The sequence below is a fragment of the Oryctolagus cuniculus genome, chromosome 11 (assembly GCF_051225735.1).
Source record: "Oryctolagus cuniculus isolate XC-2025 breed Fujian yellow rabbit chromosome 11, ASM5122573v1, whole genome shotgun sequence".
Lineage (NCBI taxonomy): Eukaryota > Metazoa > Chordata > Mammalia > Lagomorpha > Leporidae > Oryctolagus > Oryctolagus cuniculus.
Genome location: NC_142877.1, coordinates 59,697,179 through 59,705,092, shown reverse-complemented (window position 1 = coordinate 59,705,092; position 7,914 = coordinate 59,697,179). Strand labels below are relative to the sequence as shown.

General features: G+C 52.7%; 1 long non-coding RNA gene across 3 annotated transcripts; it reads left to right on the top strand.

The window, feature by feature from the left end:
* Nucleotides 1–271: 271 nt before the first annotated feature.
* LOC138844370 (uncharacterized) lies at nt 272–3,918 on the top strand. Of its 3 annotated transcripts, none has more exons than XR_011380110.2 (2): nt 272–385; nt 3,502–3,918. It is a non-coding gene; the product is annotated as an uncharacterized LOC138844370 (long non-coding RNA). The 3 variants fall into 3 exon arrangements; XR_016216819.1 differs by having other exon boundaries at nt 292–385; nt 3,551–3,918; XR_016216820.1 differs by having other exon boundaries at nt 316–385; nt 3,480–3,918.
* Nucleotides 3,919–7,914: the final 3,996 nt, after the last annotated feature.

Sequence of the window (7,914 nt, the reverse complement as noted above, 5' to 3'; positions counted from 1 at the left end):
AGCCGGCGAAAGTTGGCGAAGGGCTCAGGGCGCGCGGCTCCTCCAGCGCGTGCCTCTCCTCCAGCAGTCTTGCGCTATAGGATCCCTTGGGTATCCCAGCCCTTCCCCTGCCCTCAAACGAAAAGATTGGAAGGGGCCGCTCTCGGAGACCCGGGCCGCCTCCATCTCTGCCGGCCTCGGGTCGTTGCTGAAGTTTTAAACAGGGATGGGCGGGCCATGCTAGAAGCCACCAATTCGGCGTGCGCGGCTCTGCCGCGCCAGGTTGGTTAGTCCGGCCAGCAGGGGCGGCGGCGGGGGGGGGGGAGGGTGCGCCCCGCTTTCCTCTGCTCGCCGCCGCCCATTGCACCAGGACGGGGCCCTGCTCCTCGGCCGCTGTGTGTCCCAGGTAGGATAAGGATACCGTTCTGGGACACCTATGAGTCCGGGCGGCGAGCAGAGACCGGGTGCTCCCGAAGTGTCTGGCTGCGGCCGGAGGGGCGCCTTCCCCGGGGCCGAGCCCCCTCCGCAGCCCACCTCCCCCTGGGTTTCTCCTAGCCCATCTGGTTCCCATTTCTCTCCCGCCCACGGCTCGGAGGGTGGTGGGGAGGGGGGGAGGTGTGCAGGCGGGGGCTCCGAGGGCCTGGCCCAGCGGCTCTAAGCCCAGGGGAACTGAGGTGGGGGCGGCGGGAAGCGAGCAGACTGGCCGAAGGCGAGGGTACTCCTGGTGCGAAGCCTCAGCCCCGCCCCGCCATTCCGCGCTTCTGAGTGGCCAAGCCGGGGGGTGGGTGGCGTGGGCCGGGGCTGGTTCTACATTCCGGCCTGGCCAGGGGACCTTGCTGTCTCTGGTGGGGGCAGGGAAGGAGGGGTGGCCTTGTTGGTGGCGGGATTTCAGTAGTTCAGATTGTCTTCTCCATCCCAGGAAGCTCCAGACGCGGTGGGGGCGGCGGGAAGCAGCGGAGTCCCCCTCGTCCAGTCCCTCAGCGGGAGGGCGCGGCCAGACCGGCTCCCGCCGGGGGGCACTGTCCGACCCCGCTCAGCGGCGGGTGGGCGCCCCTCCCCCACCCCCGTCGGGTTATTTTGGAGCCTGGGCTGCCAGTCGCTGGCCCCGGGTTTCCACGTGCCCCCTCCCTCCCCCTGCCCACGCTCCCCGTGACGCACATCCTCCGCCCACGCAGCCTCTGCTCCCCGCGCCCCCCTCCCTCCCACCCGGCGCCCTCGGGGCGGCGCTGAGCCCTGCTCTCCGCAGGGAGACGCCCGCCCGAGGGTGGGGGGCGGAGCAGGGCGTGAAGTCGGGGGGCTGCGGCAACCCGCAGGGCGCCAGGCGCCTGGGTCGGGATCCGGGGAAGAGGACGGGGGAGGAGCCGACGCTGAAGTCCCCAATCCCCAGGGCTGGGGCGGGTCCTCGGCCAGCGAGGGCGGGGGGAGGCCCAGGGCGCCGGGCTGCCCGAGTGGGACTGCCCGGTGTGCGTGGCTGAGCCCGGTGAGGTGCGACCGGGAGGCTGTGCGTGCCAAGTCCGGGAACTGTCGAAGCCCAGCACACGGGAGGCGCTCCTGCCTGCCGCTGGCTCTGCACCCTGGGAGCAGGCGTTTGCGGCTTTCCATCTACCTGTGTGTGTGTGTGTCTCCGTCTCTCTGCGTCTGTATGCGCGCCCCTGTGTGTGGATTTAAAAATACGTACATTTGAAAAATCGTTGACTTATCAGGCCCCGCCGAGGCCCGGAGCGCCCCCGCAGCCCGCAGCCGCGCCGCGGCCTGTTCCTCGCTTCGCTCCCACTCCTGCCGCCCCCGGCTCCCCGCCTACTCCCTTCCGCCGAGAACAAGGAATTTCCAGCCTTTAGCAAGGGAAGAGAGAGAGAGAGAGAGGAAGACAGAGACCACGAGAAACTATAGAAAAACATGAGGCAGGTGTTGGGGGGGCGGGGGGATTGGGGGGGCATAAAATACCCAAATTTCCATTTCTTTCTCTGCACGGTCCGCACTCTCAGGACCACTTCCCCACCTGACTCGTCCGGCTTCTGCCCTCCCCACAAGGCGAAGAGCGACCTGATCCCAGTTAATCAAGGATTAGTATTCCCATGATCTACACTGGTCTCTTCCAGGAAGGGAAACAATGTCTGTGTCCCAAGGTTTCCGGGAAAGGAGCCAGGAGTCTGCAGAACGGAGGGAGAATTGTGAGACCTAGGGCCGTGTAGATTTGTCTTCCAATCGGTTGTGCTGGAACACAAACACATCCTCACGGTGCAAAATCCCACTTGCTCAGCAAGGTTTGGCTCCAACTCCCTGGACTGGATCCTTCCCCACCGTCAGCGCCCCCTCCTGCCCGGGGCAGAAAGGGCTCCACCCACCCCTCTGTGCCATCCATCCCCCCCCCTCAGTTCAGTGATAGTTCGCTTGTTTTGAGACCCTCAGCCTGGAACCTCTCCAGCTTTGTAAAAGAGCTGAGAGACTTGGAAAACAACAGTTCACACAGCTTCAACTCCAAAAGGGCAAAACTGCGTTAAGTGCAGAAATTAGGTTTTCCTTGCTCCTTTGCTTTTAAGAGTTCCCAGTGACCCCAGCAAGCCTGGCTTACTGGCCTTCTAAAAGGTAGAAGACTGCCACCCTTGCCCGTGGTGGGAAAATACGAACGTAATGTAATGATGCCTTTTTCAGTAACATGGCAGAATTGATCACCCAAGAAGTGTTCTTTTTTTTTTTTTAAAAAAGAAACGTGTTACCCCCGAGAGACGATGGTGTAACCTCTGCCTGTAAGGCACTCTTAGTAGGGGAGATGGGACATTGACAGGTAATTGCACAATAGTGCAAGAATGGTGGTACAAACAGTGGGAGAGGGCTAAGGACACTGGTGAGCCACCTGGCGCTGTGAGGGAACTGGTTTAGACAGGCACTCAAAGGAGGGTTCAAATGCAGCTCAGTATTTGGAAGCATGAGATTTCCGGTCAGATTAGGATGTCCACTGGCATGGAGGTATGAAACAATATTGAGAAACTAAAACTTGTTCATTAATGACCAGTGGGCCTCTCAAATTGTGCTTAAGGACAAATTTAAGGAAAAAATTCAGGAGGCCGGCACTACCTGCAATGCAGGCATCCCGTTTGGGTGCTGGTTTGAGTCCCAGCTGCTCCACCTCTGACCCAGCTCCCCACTAGTATGCCAGGGAAAGCAAGGGAAGATGGGGCAAGTGCTTGGGCCCCTGCACCCACGTGGGAGATCCCGGTGAAGCTGCTGGCTTCTGCCTGGCCCACCTCTGGCCATTGAGTCCATTCGGATAGTGAACCAGCGGTTGGATCATCTCTCTCTCTGACTCTCCTTCTCTGGAACTCTGCCTTGCAAATAAATAAATACACCTTTCAAAAAACTTTCAATCAATGATTATGTTTTATAAAATACACTAATGATAAATTATTAGAAAAATAAAATAAGCATCCACTTGCATGAGCTTCAACCAAGATAACGTTTCTGTCTAGTGGCTGTAGGACTTTCTAAATGCTTGCACTTAGATTCTGGAAGTGTTTCATTCAGATTGGTACCAAGCGTTGAACAGCACTGCTGCAGCTCCTTTTCATCCAAGGTCGAGATCTTCCTGAGGACCCTGGACTTCATCCCGTGGCAATCCCACGGAGCCGTCGGCGTGGCACTGCAGGTCTGCATCGAGCATCAGTGTGGAGGAAGAAGTATGGCAGGGAACGGAATGATCTCCGTAGAAGCGCCATGTCGGAGTTGGCAAGGTGCCAGGCCGGGTCGCTGGCCTGGGCTGAAGAGGAAAGGACGCAGTTGAAAGAGAGGAAGGACAGCCCAGGGGACTCCACTGTTGAGGGGAGAGAGCAGGAGGGGCGAGGGTACCTCTAGTGTGGGTGACTGGGTAGACGGAATGGGTGCTCTTTTTCAAAACTCTGGAATTGTCTTCATTAAATATGCATGGTGTTGTGCAGTCCTTTACCCGTAGTTCTCTAAATTGAAAACTATGAAAACCAGAATCTTCCTTGTGTGATACTCGACAGCAAACCCTGACCTGACTGGGACTGATTCTGTGGCAGAGAGCCTGACCTAAACCTCTATGAGGCTATGGTTTTCATTTATCCCTCTTTGATTTATCCTAGTGTGACCACTCACCTGCACCCACGCAGCAGTCCTGGTGTTGGATCACTGCGTGGTGCCCACGTACCATTGCCTTGTGTAATTGTACATGCACCATGTTATCTATCTGAAATCCAGAAAATTCTCAAACACGTTTACCCCCCACATTTCCCAGCCTGTTTTCTTGTTAGCTTTGGAATGAGTTTTTTTTTAGCCTATTTGCATAAACAGATCCACCTGCAGATAATGAATATTCATTGCAGTATGTGCTGTAGACTCTGAAGGTGATTCTCAAAGTGTTTTGAGCAGTGTCCTCTGTTTTAAAAAGGCTAACAACTTCTTGAATGACTATGTCATGCCGAAGTGGACAACCAATCTCATTTACACATTTTAAGAGTCAGTGATTTTCTGGAATCACTTCGCAAAACTAATTAGTTCCCCTGTTTTCGCCTTAATCCAAACCAAAGAGCAAACTGAATGTTGAGAATGAGACTTGGTAGAAAAAAATGGAGAGTGTGTGTATGTGTGTTTATATATGTAGAAAAAATGAAGAGACTGGATATGTGTTTATTAAATATGTGTATATATATTAAATATACACATATAATATACATACATTTTAAAGAGTCCATTTAAATGTGTGTTATGAAAAAAATATGATTTCCGGGCCAGTGCCATGGCGCACCAGGTTAATCCTCCGTCTGCGGCGCCAGCATCCCATATGGGCACCGGTTCTAGTCCTGGTTGCTCCTCTTCCAGTCCAGCTCTCTGCTATGGCCTGGGAAAGCAGTAGAAAATGGCCCAGGCGCTTGGGCCCTTGTACCCGAAGGGGAGACCCGGAGGAAGCTCCTGGCTCCTGGCTTCAGGTCGGCCCAGCTACGGACGTTGCGACCACTTGGGGAGTGAACCAACGGAAGGAAGAACTTTCTGTCTCTCTCTCTCTCTCTTTGCTGTCTGTAACTCTGCCTGTCAAATAAATAAATAAACATCTTTAAAAAAAGAAAGGAAAAACTGACTCCAAGGTATTTTTGCACCGCAATAATCTTAAATAATATCTTAAAATTTCTTTAATTTTATATTTATTTTTATTTTATTTGAAAAGCAGAGAGAGACAGAAGGAGCTCTCCCATCTGCTGTTTCACTTCTTAAATGCCCACAGTTGCCGGGGCTAGGCCAGGCCGAAGCCAGGATCTCAAAACTCAGTTCAGTTCTCCCACTTGGGTGAGACTCAAATACTTCAGCTGTTGCCTGTTCTCTCCCAAGGTTCACATCAGCAGGAAGCTGGAAGCAGAGCTGGGACTAGAACTCAAGGACTCTGATAGGAGATGTGGGTGTCTCATGTGCCATCTTAATTGCTGGGCCAAATGCCCACCCCTAAAACATTTTTAACTGGGGCCGGTCCTGTAGCGCACTGGGTTAATCCTCCGCCTGTGGCGCCAGCATTCCATGTGGGCGCCGGTTGTAGTCCCAGCTGTTCCTCTTCCAATCCAGCTTCTGCTATAAAGCAGTAGAAGATGGCCCAAATCCTTGGACTCCTGCACCCACGTGGGAGACCCGGAAGAAGCACCTGGCTCCTGGCTTTGGATCAGTGCAGCTCCAGCCGTTTTGGCTATTTGGGGAGTGAACCAATGGAAAAAGGAAGACCTTTCTCTCTGTCTCTCTCTCTCTCACTGTCCACTCTGCCTGTCAAAAAAAAAAAAAAAAAAAAAAAAAAGAAGAAGAAGAAGCCAGGAGCTTCTTCCAGGTCTCCCTCGCAGGTGCAGGGGCCCAAGGGCTTAGGCCATCTTCTACTGCTTTCCCAGGCCATAGCAGAGAGCTGGATCAGAAGTGGAGCATCTGGGACTTGAACCGGCGCCAGATGGAATGTCCGCACTGCAGGTGGTGGGCCCCGTGCATTCCTTTCGTTTCCACTGTGCCTCGTGTCACTTTGGCTCCTCCTACTGCGTAACACAGGCTAATTTCTACCTTACTGCCTAACAGACCCAGGTCTCCCACATGGACGGTAGGAACCTAACTCAGCTATTACTGCTGCCTGCCGGGCTTCACAGCAGGAAGCTGGAATCGCTAGGTCAAATGCCTGCTCCCGAATTCATTTTCCCACAAACTCTGAAGTAACATTATACATGTATACAAGTAGACTTTATTTTTAAAACACAACTTTAGATTTACAAAAAGATTGAAAATATATTACTCGGAGAGTTCTCATATACCCCACATCTGGTTCTCTCCTTGTTCATCTCACGTTACTATGGCACATTTGCCACCATCAACGAGCCGTTATTAATACATTATTATTTTTTTTTGACAGGCAGAGTGGACAGTGAGAGAGAGAGAGACAAAGAGAAAGGTCTTCCTTTGCCGTTGGTTCACCCTCCAATGGCCACCACGGCTGGCGCGCTGCAGCAGGCGCGCTGTGGCCGGCGCACCACACTGATCCACAGCCAGGAGCCAGGTGTTTCTCCTGGTCTCCCACGCGGGTGCAGGGCCCAAGCACTTGGGCCATCCTCCACTGCACTCCTGGGCCACAGCAGAGAGCTGGCCTGGAAGAGGGGCAACCGGGACAGAATCCGGTGCCCCAACCGGGACTAGAACCCAGGGTGCCGGCGTGGCAGGCGGAGGATTAGCCTAGTGAGCCGCGGCGCCGGCCATTATTACATTATTTTTAAGTAGAGTCTGCAATTTGTTCAGATTTCCTGTGTGTGTGTGTGTGTTTTAACTCGTGTTGTTTTAGGATCCTCCCACAGTGCTGCTTAGTGTCCCTAGGCTCCTGTTGTCTGCCTCAGTTCTCAGACTTCTCTTGTTTTGATAAGCTTGATACTGTTGAGAAGTACTGGTCAGGCATTTTGTAGGACCCTCTGGTTTAATCTGTCTACCATTTCCTTGTGAGGTGAGTGGTCTTCTAGGCCTTGGAGGAAGGAAACCACAGAGGTAAAAAGCCATTTTCATCACATGGTATCAAGGGTGCCTATAGTAACAAGAGGATTGTTGGGCTCCAGGTCAGCTGAGGATGTGTGAGACATAGGATGACTCTTGCAGCACAGCCGGCCTAGGCTTTTTATTTATTTATTTTTTTGTGGGGTGAAGATGAATTTTCTTACCCCTAGTTCAGTCCCGTTTTGACTTTAGAAATTCCTTGTTTTGAAAGCTTGGACCGCCACCAGAAGCCACCCCATTCCCTGGATTTCTCCTCAGCTCCTCAACTTGGCTCCATCATCTGTAGGCTTCCTATTCGCCACCATCAAAGCCCCTAGAAACAAATCAAGCAAAAAAAATCCCACTTCAATTCCTGCTAATAGTTACTGAACACCTGTTATGTGCCAGGCCCCCAGCAAAGCCCTCTCTGTGTTAAATCTTTAAGGAGAAGCAGCGTGATGTCCAGAAAAGGCTCAGGCTTTGGGGTAAGAGCTGGGTTGGAGCCACAGCTCAGACCAGCGCTGTAATCGTAGGCAGCTTCCTTTGCTTGCCTCAGCCTTGTCTGGCTCCTTATAATGGAGGTAATTATATTCATCTCATAGACACTGCGAGGAATAAAGAAACCTTTCCTTAATCCCCGCAGGTATTTTGTTTCCAAAAATAGAAACCCCTCTAGTTCCATTTTTAAAGGCTAATGTTTATGCCTATAAAACACTGACACACAATTTCTTGATGACTTCTGTTTTAAATCATTTAGGACTTTGGAGGACCACACTTTGGACAATCATCTCACTCTTAAAAATTGTGATGTCAGGACCCGATTCATAAAGAGATCTCAGTTACAGGCTTCCTGTAACAAAAAAGGTCGTGGTAAAAAGAAAAGAAGGAACTTGAGATAGTTTCGATGCCTGTATCAAGTTTGGCCCAGGGGACCTAGGTTTTCTA